The sequence below is a fragment of the Rhinoderma darwinii genome, chromosome 5 (genome assembly GCF_050947455.1).
Source record: "Rhinoderma darwinii isolate aRhiDar2 chromosome 5, aRhiDar2.hap1, whole genome shotgun sequence".
Lineage (NCBI taxonomy): Eukaryota > Metazoa > Chordata > Amphibia > Anura > Rhinodermatidae > Rhinoderma > Rhinoderma darwinii.
In genome coordinates, this window is record NC_134691.1 from 213,546,051 (window position 1) to 213,564,899 (window position 18,849).

Sequence of the window (18,849 nt, forward strand, 5' to 3'; positions counted from 1 at the left end):
GTCCTCTTCCTCATCGACGTCCGGGCTGTCCCAGGTGGAATAGTCTCTGAGCAGGCTGTGGATCAGCCTGCGGCAGTCCTGGACGGACACACTCTCTCTCCGCAAAATCAGACGATTCCTGGCGAACCATATAGCGTCCTTAAAACAGTTCATAAGGCGCCAGGCTTCCTGGATTGCTCCATCCGTGGTATTCCCAGGAAATAGTCCATAAAGTACCGAGCGGTACGACAGTCTGTTCCTGGGAACTGAGTCCTTGAGTTCGTGTTCCAAGGCTTTCAACAGACCCTGTGCAAAGGGGCACTGCCAGAAAATGTGCAAAGATGTTTCCTCCGTGAAGGGGCACCTGGGGCAGTACCGGGTCTTGCACAGGTTGCGGGCATGCATGAATGACCTAAGAGGCAGTCCTCCCTGGATGGCCATCCATGAAATGTCCTTGTGCCCGTTGGTCAACCTGCCAGATGACACGTTAGTCCAAACAGTCTCCAACGTGTCGGCATGAAGCCCTGGAACAAACTCCAGTGAGTCCTTTGCTCTGATGTGCTTGTGGATCGTCTTAGGTTTCCACAAGTCGGGCTTAAGACCCTCCAGTTGATGCTCCCTCACAAACCGGACGACATCTCCGTAGAACCAGGGAGCGTGCCAGTTGTAAGGGAAGGAGCTGTCCCACTTGTCCCAGCCAAAACCTCGCCAGAGGGGAAGGAGGAAGTAGCGGGACATGGCCTTGCCCGCAGAGCCGTTTGCTGTCCTCAGAGTCCTACGAACACAGTCACATACAAAAGCGATCCGCAGCAGAGTGGGAATGTCGGGTATACCCTTCCCACCTTTGCGGGGCTCCTTGTACATAACAGTCCGCTTTACTCTGTCCATTTTCGAGCCCCAGATGAAGCGAAACACAGTCCTGGTAATGGCCCTCGAGACCGTTGCAAGAGGGGGCCATGCCTGTGCAGTGTATTGTAGCACAGGCAAGACTTCGTTACGCAGGACCATTGCTTTGCCCTCAATAGTGAGTTGTCTGAGGCTCCACAGTCCGATCCTTTGGTTGACTTTGGCCAAGCGTTCTTCCCACGACTTTAGGGCTGCACCTTCCTTACCGAACCAGACTCCCAGAATTTTGATGAAGTCCGGCTTGATAGTAAACGGGAAGGAGGCAGGAGAAGGCAGGTACCACTTTCCGAAGAGCATGGCTTCCGACTTCCCGCAGTTGACTTTTGCCCCTGAAGCGCGTCCGAACTCCTCACAGGTCTGGACGAGTGCAGTCACCGAACTCTGGTCAGCGCAGAAGACGGTCACGTCGTCCATGTACAGCGAGCATTTGACCTCGAAGTGTCCTGGACCTGGTGCGGTGATCCCTCTGATCTCTCCATTCTGCCGGATAGCCTCTGCGAAGAGCTCTATAACACAAACAAAAAGGAGAGGTGAAAGAGGACAGCCTTGTCTAACCCCCGACGATACAGGAAAGGGGTCAGTCTTCCAGCCGTTCACCAGCACCGAGCTGTAAATGTCGCAATACATCAGGTTAACATACAAACAGAACAACCTGCCAAGCCGCAGCCTACGCAGAGCCTTACCCATGAATTCGTGAGAGACCCGGTCAAAAGCCTTCTCCTGATCCAGACTGACCAGGGCCGCGTGTGTACGGCGGCTTTGCATGTAATGCACCGTGTCCCTCACCAGGGCAAGACTGTCGGCCACCCTACGGCCAGGAATGCCGCAGGTTTGGTCCGATCCGATGATCTGTCCGATGACAACCTTCAGTCTGTTGGTCAATACTTTGGCGAGGATCTTGTAGTCCACGTTCAGGAGAGAGATGGGACGCCAGTTTTTCAGGTCACATCTCTCCCCCTTCCGCTTATACAAGATCGTGATCATGCCTTCTCTCAAGGACGGTGGCATTCTACCCCCCACCACCATCTCCTCATAGAGCTCCAGCAGGTCCGGACAGATCAAGTCCCCCAGCGCTACATAGAGCTCTGCTGGGAGACCATCACTGCCCGGGGTCCTGCCGGGTCTGAAGGATTTAGCGGCAGAGAGCAGTTCCTCCACCGTCAGGGGTACATCCATAGCCTCCGTACCTGCAGGATCAAGATGATTAGTGATACCTGACAGGAATTTATCGGCGGCTTCGGGGTCAGTGGTTTTCCGGGAGTAGAGGCTTCGGTAGTAGTCTGTGACGACTCCCATCACCTCCTTCTTCCCAGAATGCATGTTTCCGGTCTCATCTCGGAGTTCCTTCAGGGGCGTGTGGCCGGCATGGAGTTTCCTGAAAAAGAACGAGTTACATTTCTCACCCTTCTCCAGGTTCTCCACCTTGGAACGAAAGACAATTCGCTTGGATTCCTCCTCAAAGTGCCTTTTCAGGCCCTTTTTGGCTTCCTCCAGCTCCTTCCTGACGTCCCAGCCGCATTGAAGGAGGTCTTGCAGGGATCGCAGCTGACGCTGCATCTCTCTGAAGTCTCTCTTCCTCTCACACGCCTGTTGACGACTTTTTGCCTGAAAGAAACAACGAAATTCAACTTTAACATATTCCCACCAGTCACAGGTTTTGTCAAAGAAAACTTTATCATTCCTCCAAACAATATAGGCGTCTCTAAGTTCCGCCAGTACCTCCTCTCTTTCCAGCAGGGCACAATTCAGCTTCCAGGAGCCAGGGCCGGGAGGAAAACCGTGGCCGATGGCACCCTGGAAGAGAATGGCCCTGTGGTCAGAGAAGAAGCAGGGGACCATGGAGTGCCCATGCTGCTTGACTGCCCGGGAGGTGAACACAAAGTCAATCCGAGAACGAAGTGAGCCATCGGGTCGGCTCCATGAATAGTTCACAGAGCCGATCCCCATGGAGCCCACAACGTCCTGCAAGGATGCTTCGGTTACCATCTCGATAAGCAGTTTGGAACTGACATCCAGCTTGATTGAAGTGCCGGAACTTCGTCCATCCTCTTCGATGGGGCAGTTGAAGTCCCCGGCCATCACCACTGCCCTAGTGGTGGCGAGCTGGGTCCGCAGGGTCTGGAATAGTTCCAGGCGCTCAGCCTTCATAGGGGGAGCGTACACGTTGATGAGCCTAATCGGCTCTCCCGCCCAGGAACCGTCTACGACCAACAAGCGGCCGCAGACGAGCTCCTGGACAGAGTCAACAGTAAATACGCTTCCCCTAATCAGGATGGCAACCCCTGCAGACTTACAGTCGCCCCCACCAGACCAGTAGGACGGGCCATGGGTCCACTGCCTGGCCAGATGATGGTATGACCTGGAAGAGGGGAGAGTACATTCCTGCAGCATAAATACATCACTCGACTGCTTGGAAAGAAAAGTTAGCACCATCTGACATCTAGTCCTATCTCTAACACTCCTCACATTGAGGCTAAAGATGTTAAGTTTAGCAGCCATGGGGGAGAATAAAGAAGGTTAGTGCAAACGATACACCTTAGTTACCAGTCCGGTCGGGCGGATCCTCCTCGCCTGGCGGGTCCGAAAGATCCAGCAGGCCCTCTGACATAAATTGTTCCAGGATTGTAGCCACCTGGATGTCTGTTGTGAAGTCGATGACCTCAGGTTCAGACACGAGTTCCTCCACCATCTGCTCCATTTCCTCCTGCTGCGCAAGGGAATCTTCGCAGATTTCCACGACTTGTCGTTTTGAGGACTCAGCAGCTGGGCTGTCCCTCACCTTTCTCTTCCTCTGGATGGCACCTGAGGAGACAAGAGGGGGAAAATCCTCCAGGGAGAGGACTCCAGCAGCTGGAGGGGAAGATGTTAGTGCTGCTGGAGCTGGGGAGAAGGGAGGCTGGGTTGGGAGAGGTGCAGGTGACAGGACCACTGAGATGGGTGGGTAGGAGAAGGTGAGAGCCTCAGTGGGGGTGACAGGGGTTGGGGACGGGGGGGTGGGGAGGGCCGGGCGAGGGAGGGCCGGGAGAGGGGGGGGAGGGACTGTCGTCTTCTTACCATCCTTCTTTTTCCCGGTCTTCTGTGCCGCTGGAGCTCTGGCTGGGGCGGGGTTCCCTCTGGCTGGAGCTTTCGCTGCTACAGTTGCCCAGGATCGATCCCTCTTCGGGCAGTCCTTGTAAGAGTGGGCTGCTTGTCCGCAGAGGTTGCACATTGTCCGTTTCGGGCAGTCTTTGGTCTCGTGTCCTGTTACCCGGCAGTTCTTGCAGGCGTCCTCCTTGCAGTCCTTCACCGAATGACCCTTCTTGCTGCATCTCCTGCAGATCTGCGGCATGTCCGGGTAATAGATGAGGCCGTAGGAGTTGCCCAGCGAGAATGACTGGGGCAGGTGCTGGAGGCCGTCTTCCGCGCTCGAATCCTTGTTCAGTCGGACGATTACCGACCACTTGCCAGTCCAGAAGCCGAGTCCGTTCAGGATGTGGGTGGGTTCCCTCACCACTGTGCAGAACCGCTTCAGGAGCGTGGTGATGTCTTTGCCGGGGGTGTGTGGGTTCCGCATTGAGACCGTCACCCGCCTTTCCTCTCTTTGGACAGGGCAGTTGCCCACAAAGCGAGAGAAAGGGGATTCAGGCCTCGCCGCTTTCACCATCTCCCAGTACCTTCTGCAGATGTTGATCGAAGCGAAGGTCACGAAGAACATCCCGGTCATGAAGGCCTGGATGCTGATGGTCTCCGGCTTAGCGAAGCCCTGGTCCAGGAGCATCTTCTGGCAGAACACTTCTTCCGTCATGTCCGGCACTCTCCCGTCCACCTCCTTCAGCTTCAGGGCCACCGTCTGCTTCATCCAGGGCTCCAGGGTTGGAGCAGCCTGGTTCGGCTTCCTGGTGGCCTGTTCGCTTGAGGAGGCTTCAGGAGGAGATGTCTTGGCCTGGGCCGGCTCACCTGGTCCATCAGCCTTCTTCTTCTGGGTGGCAGGGTTGCTGGTTGAGGCCATGGCTTCTTCCAGCTGGTTTTTTGTCGCTTGAGGAGGATCTTCGATAGCTCTTTCCCGAAGGGGGCGGAGCTATGCAAATCTTCTCCTTGCTGGCCGAGGTTCTTCCACGAAATTTCTTCCGCAGCGGTTCCTCGTCGAGCTTCTTCTGCGGCCGAGCTTCTTCAAAGATCCCCTTCAGCAGCGGCTCTTCTCCGAAGGTCTCTGTCGCAGTTCTCCTTCTTCCCGGCAGCGATCTCCCGGAGCTTCTTCCCCGATGGCGGCTTCTCCCTTCTGGATCTTCGTCTTCGGTGGTTCTTCTCCGCAGTTCGTCGCCGGCTTCGTCTGGAACGCTCTTGGATCGCTAAGCTAGTGTTTATAGCCCCCAGTGGTTCTCCGAGCTATCTATCCTTACAAGGACTGATAAGAACAGATAAGGTTTCAACAAAGATTTTATTGATTCACAAGTTCGTCATACAATAAAATACAATATGTACATTAATATAAAACTGTTTTCCATAATTGTACATTCCAAGCACTATTTGCATCTCTTGTACCATAGTTTTTCCTGTCCCTTAAAAAATATATGTACATTTCACTAAAAGCAAGTTTAATACATTCGTCCACAGAAATAAAATCACGTTTAAAAAGTAAAATATTTCTGACTTTCCAAATGGCGTTTTTAAGACAATTTATCATACTCCAACAAACCATGTACTGTTTAAAAGTTGGGCAATTAAATAGTCCGTAAATTATATATTCGTATGTTAGATCTTTTAATCCACAAGTCCATTTTAAAAGCACGCCGACTTTCCTCCAGACTTCTTGTGCGTAAGGACAGTTCCAAAATAAATGTAGCACAGATTCATCATTCACACAAGAGTCTCTTGGGCATTTTGCCCTTGCCACCAGGCCTCTCCTGTGCTGAAAGTCTCTTGTTGGGAGGCACTGGTGGACCATCATCCAGGCAAGGTCTATATGTCCATTTGCGAGAAATTTCCCAAAGACGTTCCGCCATACTTGTCTAGACCTCGTCTGGGAATAGTTTGCCACAGGGATAACCTCCTCATTCCCCCTTAGAATTGCAGACAGTTTCCTCTGGTCCTTTAAAACGTCGCTTTCTTGGTCCTTTAAATGAAATGTTCGTATAGTCTTTTCTAAAATCACATAATGCTTTGGGGGGCATAAAAGAACAGGGGAATTCAACGGAGGCATACACCATTTTTTAAAAACCATACCGGCAGCGTACTTTAAAAAACAACTAAAAACGCCATTGGAATTAAAACATTTAAAACAGAAGCAGAAAAATTTTACATAAAAGAAAATATGCAAATTAGGGACATCTTTTCCACCATTCAACTTGCTTTTGTACATATGATCTCTTTTTAATCTTTCCATCTTTGAACCCCATAAAAACATAAATATAATTCTGGTTAGTTTTTTTATCAAAACATCCGATGGAGGGAAAACCATTCCCACATATAACATTAGCGGCAGTAAGATCATTTTTATTATTAGTACCTTGCCCTCCATCGTCAATTCTCTAAGGTTCCAGAAAGAGATCTTTTTTTCCATTTTGCATAAAATCTCATCCCAATTGTCAATCCCATCATTTGTTTCTTTGAAAATGATACCAAGAATTTTTATTTTATCTTGTTTTATGCTAATTTCCGGAGTCTGGGAGGCGTCCCAAGCTCCAACGCTCAGACATTCACTTTTTGCAACGTTTAATTTAAAACCTGAAGCCTGGCTAAAAAACTCTGTGCACCTTAAGGTTCTTTTGAGCGAAGCAGGGTCTGTACATGCTACTGTCACATCATCCATATAGCTCAACACTTTTACCTGGTTGCCACCTCCTCCAGGGATAGGAACCCCTCTGATGACTTTGTCCTTGCGTATCTGACACAATAGGGGCTCCATTGCACATATAAATAAAATCGGGGAGAGCGGACACCCCTGCTTCACTCCAGATTTTAAAACCACATTTTCGGTTAAAAACCCATTAATAGAAATTTGGCTAAAACAAGACTTATATAGAACCTTAATACGACTTAAAATCATCTCAGGGATTGACATTTTCTTTAAAACATTAAAAAGGTACAAATGTGAAACTCTGTCAAAAGCCTTCTCAAAATCTAGCGCTAGGAGGGCTAAACCTTGACTCCGGTCTCTTGAATACCATATGACATCACGGATTATATTTAAAGTCTCAGTAATACTTCTCCCAGGAACCCCACAAACCTGGTCCGGATGTATAATTTTGCTGATCACTATTTTTAACCGGTTTGCAATTATCTTGGCCATTACTTTGTATTCCATATTTAGGAGGGTGATAGGTCTCCAGTTCCCCAGCAGAGTCCGATCTCCTTTTTTAAAAATCAAAGACACTACCCCCCTCCTCCATGAAACCGGCAACATATTTACAGTAAAAGCATCTTTAAATAACACAAAAAGGTCGTCCTTTAAAATGTCCCAAAACGTTAGATAAAATTCGATGGGAAGTCCATCTGAACCAGGAGCTTTCCCATAAGAAAAACTTTTAAAAACAGTAAAAAGTTCTTCTAAGTTGATATCACGTGATAAAACCTCCTGGTCTAAAACATCTAACTTAAGATCAAGGACATTAAGAGCATCTGTTAAAAAGGACATATCAATACACTTTTCATTAAAAAGGAGCTGGTAAAAATCATGAGCAGACTTTAAAATACCTTCCCTAGAGGTTTGACCCTCCAAGTTTAAAATCACATCTCTTTTATCCATAACTTTTTTGAAGAAAAATCTGGAACATTTTTCTCCTTCCTCCAGATGTTGAACTCGGGATCTGAAAATAATTTGTTTACCTCTTTGCTCTAAACATTTCTTAATTTCTGCTTTCATACTTTCAATATCTTCTTTCACATCTATCCCCAGCTCCTTGAATTTAAAAAGTGTTTGCAACCTTGTGTTAAAATTATAAAACCATTGCTTCTTTTCTTTTGCTTTCCTCTTACCTGCTTTAATAAAAAATAACTTAATTTTTGTTTTTATTTCTTCCCACCAGGTCAGCATTGGTATGTCGGGGTTTTTCTGCTGCTGCCAACACTGGTAGGATTGGCCAAATTCCAGCTGAGTCAGAGGATCCTCCAGCAGGTGCGTGCTCAACCTCCAGAGGCCCTTATTTACCTTCAGTTCACCACTAAACTCTATCTTAGCCTGCAAGAGTTTGTGGTCAGAAAATATATTAGATATTAAAACAAATTTCACTGGGTTAAAATCCTCTGATAAAAATATAAAATCGATCCTAGAAGCCACTCTCCCATTGGACCATGTGTGGCCTAGGTCTGCCGGCAAGAGCAACTTCCAGGCATCCCTCAGCTTAAAATCGCATAAAAAATTCTTAAGCAGGTAAGAGGTCTTATCTAGTTTGCGGAGAGGGTCACCCCCCTGCCGGCATTCTCCTTCACATATACAATTGAAATCTCCTCCTACTAATAAGGGGGATGACCCAACACAAAACAATGGTAAAATTTGCATTAACTCCGCCCTCTCCTGCTTATCAGGAGAGGCATATACATTTAAAATACGAAACATAAAACCATTAAAATTCAGGTGGACTACTATTGCTCTGCCAGGTAAAATCTCAGTCACAGAATGTATAATAGTAGAAAAGCCACGGCAGAGCAGTCCTACCCCAGCAGATCTATTTTCATTGGAGCCGGACCACACGGAAGGACCCAGCTTCCAATCTTTTTTAATGTCCGAATAGTCTATTGCGTGTTGAAATCCACACTCCTGTAACAAGCAGAAATCAAAGTCCTCAGTCTCTAGGAAGGAAAACAAAGCAGCCCTACGAGCGGGGCTCTTTAATAGTCTCACGTTCAGTGAGACGACATTGACGAGAGGCATTACACATATTATGGTGGCGGATCGTCCATGCTCGAGCCACAACTAAACTCCTGGATGTCTAGCCCACCAAAGATCTCCTGCTCAGGAGACCCAGGCGACTGGATGTTCTGGGGGTTGGAAGCAGACAACTGATAGGTCACCGGCCCCAACCACAAATCGTCATCGGCCAAGCAGATATCCGGGGAGTCAAGTTCCACTCCCCTCCGCCACTTCCTTACTGGTTCATTCTCCCTCTCATCGCTGTCATCTCCTCCCCGCTCACTGGAGGCTGCTCTCTTCTCACCCTCTGGAATGCTTGACTCCATCTCCTCCACGATGTTTTGGTGGTCCTCAGAGCGGTCGTCAAGGGTCTTCAGCGAAGTCTCCTTCCTAGGCTGGCTCTTCTCACGTTGGGACTTTGAGGTCATTTGCATAGCTCCTCCCTCTGGTGTTGAAAGGGATTTCTGCTCGGACTTGCGGCTGGTATTTGGGGTCGTCATTGCAGGGCTCTCCACTGAAGTTATGGAGACCCTCTGCTCTGACCCACTGATGGCAACACCACGGGACTTACAAGCAGAGGCCTGACCAGGAACTGTGTCAGGCTCCTGCTCTGTCCCAACCGCACTCCTGCTACAGGAGGCGCCCTTGACCTTCATCGCCTTGTCTACTGATAGAGATTCAGCAGACATTGGCTCCGGTCTTGAAATCACAGTCTCTTGTCTGGCGCCCTGGGTCATCATCACCCGATCCTCAGCAGACGCTACTGAAGATCGCTTTGGCTCTGACCCAGGTGTGGATTTCACAAAACTCTTCACCGTGTCAGCGTAGGTACGATTCCTGGCTCTGCTGGGGCAATCCCTGAACATGTGGCCCTTGCCCCCACATAAATTGCACAGTCTCTCTTTGGGGCAACTCTTCATTTGATGTCCGTATTGGCCACAATTATTGCACCTATCCAACTTCTCATCTTTGCAGGAAACCTGGGTATGTCCAAAGCGTCCACACTGCCGGCAATATGTGGGCATACCCGGGTAAAATATATAACCTCTGCTTTTCCCAATAACTACGGTAGAGGGTGGGTGCTGCATGCCTCCGATTCCCTCTGGGTCTTTTTTTAAGCGGACCAAAAATTTTCGCTTGCCTCCCCAAAATCCAACAGCATTATTAATTTTGTTCATAAATTTTACGTCATCACAATATCTCTGAAGGTAAGTGGTTATATCATCAGTCTCTACATGGGGATTGTAGAGATAGACTACCAGAGGGATCTCATCATAGGCAAAAAGTAATACGAACTCTAGTCCATCAAACTTTTCATCATACATTAGTTCGTTTACCTTCTTTACGACGTTCTGGCAGCACCCGAGATCCTGGAAGGTGATGGTGTGGGTTCCTTTGGCTTCGTTGTCCTGGAAGCAAAAAATATCCCTGTGATGTAGTCCAAGCGAACCCAAAAGCACTTCTCTGGCGATAAATTCCAAGTTCTTCTTTGGTCTGTGTCTTTCCTCCACTTCAATACGAATAGTATTCTTCATCCGGGCCTCACCCGATGCGTACGAAATCCTGGCTGGCATCTCTCCCGTCTGGCAGGAAACAGGCCGATTGCCTGGGGATCCCTTCCCGTTGCTCCCGGACTAGGCCCTTCTCCCAATAGCGACAGGGGGGTGAAGTCTGGGCTATGAACCCAGACGATCCCCCCAGGCCGAGAGAAAGGGTACCGGAAGCACCTCCTGACAAGTCTCCTGGATAAATCCAATTGATCTTAGCCAGAAGGCCGAGAAGCGATAACCCGAATGGGCCGGCCGTTGACCGAGCCTGTCCCATACTGCTGTTCACCCCTTGCAGCGATTCAGCCTACTCCTAGGCAATTCCATGGGGCCCTGCAGGCTCACACACATTTACAGCTACTAAGCGGGAGGTGAATAAAGGCCGGAGAGGAAGCTACACAGGATTTGCTTCTTTTGCTTGCACCACAATGCAGTGCTGAAAGAGGAGGAATCTACATAAAAACGCCTTCCTGGCAACGCCCAAATGCCCTCCTGCCATGCAGATAAACACTGGCAGCGGCAGCAAGTGCATGCCCACAGCCACCCCTTGTTCCTTCACACCTTGTATCAGCTGTAATCCAGTCCAGTCCAGTCCAGTGCTGCCTGCTGAGCAGCACTGACCAACACTGCCTGGGCCCAGGCTTTTATCTCTGAGGCCCCATTATGATGTCAGAAAGCTGGCTCTGGAATCCTGAGGGCTCCACTATGACACGTGCAAAGTTCCGTCTGAACTTTATATAAGACGGTGCGGCTCAGTCAGTCACTCAGTGTTGCCTGAGAGGGCAACACTGCAACAGCCGGCCGCCAGGCTGTCTTTTTTTTGCACAGCTAGTTGCCTCCAGGAGGCCACAAGAGGGAGACAAGGGACTGCAAAATGGAAAATAGGCATCCACCAACTTTACAGACAACTTCTCCTTGCTCCTACAACCTCCATCCTTGCACAGTTTGTTATTCTTCCAGGTAACAAAGTAACAAATCCAAATTGCTGCTCTCTTTGTAGGCAAGCAAGGCTTTGTTGCAACTGCAATTCTTACTTCTTCTTGAAATGTAGGGACGACAGTACATTCCATCACATCCATCTAGTGTACACAGGTAGGTCCATTGTGGCGGGTAGGCGGCTGGCTGCTTTAATGGCTGTTTGCTGTTCCCCTACTCCACTCCACTCCACTATTTGACTGTGGTGCTGCATCAATCAGTGGCTGGCTCAGGTGCAGCTCTTTAACTTACCTAGGAGGGAGGGCGGAGAGAAGACAAGGAAGGTGAATGAGCTGTTCCAATGTGAAATGCCGGAAACACAGAAACACAGAAGACACACACACACACAACAAGAGGTGGCAATGTATTAATTAATTGCATTTAATAAATTAGCTCATTATCACACATGACTGTACAAATGCATTGTCCAACAGGTGTTGAAATAATGGGATTAAAAGGGGAGATCCCATCAGAAAGACAAAAACAATAGCAAACACAAATAGCACTTTTGGAATCTGATTTTAGTCAACACATAAGGGAAGGGTGCACCGGTCCTGGAAATACTGCAATACCAGGTCAATGCGTGGAGTGGACAGAGCAAGCTCTATTTCCATCTCCCTGTTCTAAAAATCCATTTAATATATGGTCCCCAGATAGGGGACGTATCAGATATTAAACTGATAAGAACAGATTTTGATTGAAAATTGCTTTATTGACAATCAATCGTCATCATACAAACATTACTGCGACGCAGCGCAAGCCATGAAGCAGTAAATAATAAATAATAACAGTCGTCAAACATAACATGACAGTATAATACACAGTACAGGCTAGCCTATGCTATACATTACACCACATGCTACACTAACATTCTTGCATTCACTAACGCCAAACAACAAAGCATTACAGACAAGTGATGGGATAGGGGAGTGGGTAGGAGGGGATAGGGAAGGGGGGAAATCACAGGCCCGAAGCTTTATTGAAAGACAACACACAAGAAGGGAGAGTGGGGGGAAGGGGAGTATCAGTCCTCTTCCTCATCGACGTCCGGGCTGTCCCAGGTGGAATAGTCTCTGAGCAGGCTGTGGATCAGCCTGCGGCAGTCCTGGACGGACACACTCTCTCTCCGCAAAATCAGACGGTTCCTGGCAAACCATATAGCGTCCTTAAAGCAGTTCATAAGGCGCCAGGCTTCCTGGATTGCTCCATCCGTGGTATTCCCAGGAAATAGTCCATAAAGTACCGAGCGGTACGACAGTCTGTTCCTGGGTACTGAGTCCTTGAGTTCATGTTCCAAGGCTTTCAACAGACCCTGTGCAAAGGGGCACTGCCAGAAAATGTGCAAAGATGTTTCCTCCGTGAAGGGGCACCTGGGGCAGTACCGGGTCTTGCACAGGTTGCGGGCATGCATGAATGACCTAAGAGGCAGTCCTCCCTGGATGGCCATCCATGAAATGTCCTTGTGCCCGTTGGTCAACCTGCCAGATGACACGTTAGTCCAAACAGTCTCCAACGTGTCGGCATGAAGCCCTGGAACAGACTCCAGTGATTCCTTTGCTCTGATGTGCTTGTGGATCGTCTTAGGTTTCCACAAGTCGGGCTTAAGACCCTCCAGTTGATGCTCCCTCACAAACCGGACGACATCTCCGTAGAACCAGGGAGCGTGCCAGTTGTAAGGGAAGGAGCTGTCCCACTTGTCCCAGCCAAAACCTCGCCAGAGGGGAAGGAGGAAGTAGCGGGACATGGCCTTGCCCGCAGAGCCGTTTGCTGTCCTCAGAGTCCTACGAACACAGTCACATACAAAAGCGATCCGCAGCAGAGTGGGAATGTCGGGTATACCCTTCCCACCTTTGCGGGGCTCCTTGTACATAACAGTCCGCTTTACTCTGTCCATTTTCGAGCCCCAGATGAAGCGAAACACAGTCCTGGTAATGGCCCTCGAGACGGTGGCAAGAGGGGGCCATGCCTGTGCAGTGTATTGTAGCACAGGCAAGACTTCGTTACGCAGGACCATTGCTTTGCCCTCAATAGTGAGTTGTCTGAGGCTCCACAGTCCGATCCTTTGGTTGACTTTGGCCAAGCGTTCTTCCCACGACTTTAGGGCTGCACCTTCCTTACCGAACCAGACTCCCAGAATTTTGATGAAGTCCGGCTTGATAGTAAACGGGAAGGAGGCAGGAGAAGGCAGGTACCACTTTCCGAAGAGCATGGCTTCCGACTTCCCGCAGTTGACTTTTGCCCCTGAAGCGCGTCCGAACTCCTCGCAGGTCTGGACGAGTGCAGTCACCGAACTCTGGTCAGCGCAGAAGACGGTCACGTCGTCCATGTACAGCGAGCATTTGACCTCGAAGTGTCCTGGACCTGGTGCGGTGATCCCTCTGATCTCTCCATTCTGCCGGATAGCCTCTGCGAAGAGCTCTATAACACAAACAAAAAGGAGAGGTGAAAGAGGACAGCCTTGTCTAACCCCCGACGATACAGGAAAGGGGTCAGTCTTCCAGCCGTTCACCAGCACCGAGCTGTAAATGTCGCAATACATCAGGTTAACATACAAACAGAACAACCTGCCAAGCCGCAGCCTACGCAGAGCCTTACCCATGAATTCGTGAGAGACCCGGTCAAAAGCCTTCTCCTGATCCAGACTGACCAGGGCCGCGTGTGTACGGCGGCTTTGCATGTAATGCACCGTGTCCCTCACCAGGGCAAGACTGTCGGCCACCCTACGGCCAGGAATGCCGCAGGTTTGGTCCGATCCGATGATCCGTCCGATGACAACCTTCAGTCTGTTGGCCAATACTTTGGCGAGGATCTTGTAGTCCACGTTCAGGAGAGAGATGGGACGCCAGTTTTTCAGGTCACATCTCTCCCCCTTCCGCTTATACAAGATCGTGATCATGCCTTCTCTCAAGGACGGTGGCATTCTACCCTCCACCACCATCTCCTCATAGAGCTCCAGCAGGTCCGGACAGATCAAGTCCCCCAGCGCTACATAGAGCTCTGCTGGGAGACCATCACTGCCCGGGGTCCTGCCGGGTCTGAAGGATTTAGCGGCAGAGAGCAGTTCCTCCACCGTCAGGGGTACATCCATAGCCTCCGTACCTGCAGGATCAAGATGATTAGTGATACCTGACAGGAATTTATCGGCGGCTTCGGGGTCAGTGGTTTTCCGGGAGTAGAGGCTTCGGTAGTAGTCTGTGACGACTCCCATCACCTCCTTCTTCCCAGAATGCATGTTTCCGGTCTCATCTCGAAGTTCCTTCAGGGGCGTGTGGCCGGCATGGAGTTTCCTGAAAAAGAACGAGTTACATTTCTCACCCTTCTCCAGGTTCTCCACCTTGGAACGAAAGACAATTCGCTTGGATTCCTCCTCAAAGTGCCTTTTCAGGCCCTTTTTGGCTTCCTCCAGCTCCTTCCTGACGTTCCAGCCGCATTGAAGGAGGTCTTGCAGGGATCGCAGCTGACGCTGCATCTCTCTGAAGTCTCTCTTCCTCTCACACGCCTGTTGACGACTTTTTGCCTGAAAGAAACAACGAAATTCAACTTTAACATATTCCCACCAGTCACAGGTTTTGTCAAAGAAAACTTTATCATTCCTCCAAACAATATAGGCGTCTCTAAGTTCCGCCAGTACCTCCTCTCTTTCCAGCAGGGCACAATTCAGCTTCCAGGAGCCAGGGCCGGGAGGAAAACCGTGGCCGATGGCACCCTGGAAGAGAATGGCCCTGTGGTCAGAGAAGAAGCAGGGGACCATGGAGTGCCCATGCTGCTTGACTGCCCGGGAGGTGAACACAAAGTCAATCCGAGAACGAAGTGAGCCATCGGGTCGGCTCCATGAATAGTTCACAGAGCCGATCCCCATGGAGCCCACAACGTCTTGCAAGGATGCTTCGGTTACCATCTCGATAAGCAGTTTGGAACTGACATCCAGTTTGTTTGAAGTGCCGGAACTTCGTCCATCCTCTTCGATGGGGCAGTTGAAGTCCCCGGCCATCACCACTGCCCTAGTGGTGGCGAGCTGGGTCCGCAGGGTCTGGAATAGTTCCAGGCGCTCAGCCTTCATAGGGGGAGCGTACACGTTGATGAGCCTAATCGGCTCTCCCGCCCAGGAACCGTCTACGACCAACAAGCGGCCGCAGACGAGCTCCTGGACAGAGTCAACAGTAAATACGCTTCCCCTAATCAGGATGGCAACCCCTGCAGACTTACAGTCGCCCCCACCAGACCAGTAGGACGGGCCATGGGTCCACTGCCTGGCCAGATGATGATATGACCTGGAAGAGGGGAGAGTACATTCCTGCAGCATAAATACATCACTCGACTGCTTGGAAAGAAAAGTTAGCACCATCTGACATCTAGTCCTATCTCTAACACTCCTCACATTGAGGCCAAAGATGTTAAGTTTAGCAGCCATGGGGGAGAATAAAGAAGGTTAGTGCAAACGATACACCTTAGTTACCAGTCCGGTCGGGCGGATCCTCCTCTCCTGGCGGGTCCGAAAGATCCAGCAGGCCCTCTGACAAAAATTGTTCCAGGATTGTAGCCACCTGGATGTCTGTTGTGAAGTCGATGACCTCAGGTTCAGACACGAGTTCCTCCACCATCTGCTCCATTTCCTCCTGCTGCGCAAGGGAATCTTCGCAGATTTCTACGACTTGTCGCTTTGAGGACTCAGCGGCTGGGCTGTCCCTCACCTTTCTCTTCCTCTGGATGGCACCTGAGGAGACAAGAGGGGGAAAATCCTCCAGGGAGAGGACTCCAGCAGCTGGAGGGGAAGATGTTAGTGCTGCTGGAGCTGGGGAGAAGGGAGGCTGGGTTGGGAGAGGTGCAGGTGACAGGACCACTGAGATGGGTGGGTAGGAGAAGGTGAGAGCCTCAGTGGGGGTGACAGGGGTTGGGGACGGGGGGGTGGGGAGGGCCGGGCGAGGGAGGGTGGGAAGGGTAGGGCGAGGGAGGGCCGGGAGACGGGGGGGAGGGACTGTCGTCTTCTTACCATCCTTCTTATTCCCGGTCTTCTGCGCCGCTGGAGCTCTGGCTGGGGCGGGGTTCCCTCTGGCCGGAGCTTTCGCCGCTACAGTTGCCCAGGATCGATCCCTCTTCGGGCAGTCCTTGTAGGAGTGGGCTGCTTGTCCGCAGAGGTTGCACATTGTCCGTTTCGGGCAGTCTTTGGTCTCGTGTCCTGTTACCCGGCAGTTCTTGCAGGCGTCCTCCTTGCAGTCCTTCACCGAATGACCCTTCTTGCTGCATCTCCTGCAGATCTGCGGCATGTCCGGGTAGTAGATGAGGCCGTAGGAGTTGCCCAGCGAGAATGACTGGGGCAGGTGCTGGAGGCCGTCTTCCGCGCTCGAATCTTTGTTCAGTCGGACGATTACCGACCACTTGCCAGTCCAGAAGCCGAGTCCGTTCAGGATGTGGGTGGGTTCCCTCACCACTGTGCAGAACCGCTTCAGGAGCGTGGTGATGTCTTTGCCGGGGGTGTGTGGGTTCCGCATTGAGACCGTCACCCGCCTTTCCTCTCTTTGGACAGGGCAGTTGCCCACAAAGCGAGAGAAAGGGGATTCAGGCCTCGCCGCTTTCACCATCTCCCAGTACCTTCTGCAGATGTTGATCGAAGCGAAGGTCACGAAGAACATCCCGGTCATGAAGGCCTGGATGCTGATGGTCTCCGGCTTAGCGAAGCCCTGGTCCAGGAGCATCTTCTGGCAGAACACTTCTTCCGTCATGTCCGGCACTCTCCCGTCCACCTCCTTCAGCTTCAGGGCCACAGTCTGCTTCATCCAGGGCTCCAGGGTTGGAGCAGCCTGGTTCGGCTTCCTGGTGGCCTGTTGGCTTGAGGAGGCTTCAGGAGGAGATGTCCTGGCCTGGGCCGGCTCACCTGGTCCATCAGCCTTCTCCTTCTGGGTGGCAGGGTTGCTGGTTGAGGCCATGGCTTCTTCCAGCTGTTCCTGTCGCTTGGGGAGGATCTTCGATAGCTCTTTCCCGAAGGGGGCGGAGCTATGCAAATCTTCTCCTTGCTGGCCGAGGTTCTTCCACGAAATTTCTTCCGCAGCGGTTCCTCGTCGAGCTTCTTCTGCGGCCGAGCTTCTTCAAAGATCCCCTTCAGCAGCGGCTCTTCTCCGAAGGTCTCTGTCGCAGTTCTCCTTCTTCCCGGCAGCGATCTCCCGGAGCTTCTTCCCCGATGGCGGCTTCTCCCTTCTGGATCTTCGTCTTCGGTGGTTCTTCTCCGCAGTTCGTCGCCGGCTTCGTCTGGAACGCTCTTGGATCGCTAAGCTAGTGTTTATAGCCCCCAGTGGTTCTCCGAGCTATCTATCCTTACAAGGACTGATAAGAACAGATTTTTTCAGTTGGCTACCCCCTCGCGGGGGTGTCAATGATTTATTAATAAAAAATTCAATTTTACAATAAATAACATTACAATTACGTCAAACATTTTCACATTGTTACAATAGTAAAATCAAATTACATTATTATTTATAGGGGGACATGGTGGCAAATCTTTATTTATTGGAGTTCCAGTCAGTCACAAACCATTTATTTAGAAGGGTGGCATTTGCTTTCCTGTCAATTAAATAATATAAATACATCTCACTAAAACAAAGACCTAAAACATCATCCGTTGTTAAAACGTCGTGTTTAAAAAGAAGGATGTTCCTGGCCTTCCAAAGAGCTTCTTTAGCGCAATTCATCGTCTTCCATGCTATTGTCTTCTGATTCGCGGTCGGGCATCCAAATTGTCCATATAAAATATCATCGTAACATAAGTCCTTCAGGTCTGCCATCTTTTCCATAAGAGGGAATATCTTTTTCCAAAAATGTTGTGCAAAGTAACATGTCCAAAGTAAATGACGCACTGTCTCCTCAGCCTGGCAGCCTTCCCTCGGGCAGACGGCAGACCTCGCGAATCTTCTTCTGTATTGGAATGCCCGGCATGGAAGACATTGATGAATGCAGCTCCAGGCCAGGTCCTTCTGTGTGTTAAAGAGATAAAATATGTTAGACATTTTCCAGATAAAACCACTGCGTTTTTCGTTAAAATTGTCTATTCTGCTGACCGCATCCTCTCTTTTTAGGTCGATTAAAAGCTTCTTGCTATTTTTAAGATCATTAATACTCTTCCCTTTTAATTTAAATAAAGCAACTATTTTTTCTAAAATTACGTATTGTGGGGGTAAATTAAAAGCATAAGGTGAGGTTAAAATAATCTGGAACCACCCACACCTTCGCATAAAAAACCCTGTATTATAACGTAAATAAAACGACCAATAGTGCTCTTTAAAAAGGGAATTAAAACAGAAGCTAAAAAATTTTAGTAAAAGAAACCTATTAAAATCTGGAAAGTCTTTGCCACCCTTTGGTTTGGACTTCATCACGATTCCTCTCTTTAATTTCTCCATTCTGGAACTCCAAAAGAAAGTAAAACAAGCTTTGGTTATTTTTCTCAGTAAAACCGTGGGAGGAGGGAAAACCATACTCAGATATAAAAGCAGGGGTAAAATGACCATTTTAATAATTAAAATTTTTCCCTCCATAGTAAGCTTCCTCATATTCCACATACATATCTTCTTGTTTACTTTCTGCGCCACCATGTCCCAACTGATAAAACCATTGTCGTACTCA

General features: G+C 49.8%; 1 non-coding gene across 1 annotated transcript; it reads right to left on the bottom strand.

Moving 5' to 3' along the window:
* Window positions 1-11,773: 11,773 nt before the first annotated feature.
* On the bottom strand, window positions 11,774-11,959 carry LOC142653856 (U2 spliceosomal RNA). Its single transcript, XR_012848710.1, has one exon. It is a non-coding gene; the product is annotated as a U2 spliceosomal RNA (small nuclear RNA).
* Window positions 11,960-18,849: the final 6,890 nt, after the last annotated feature.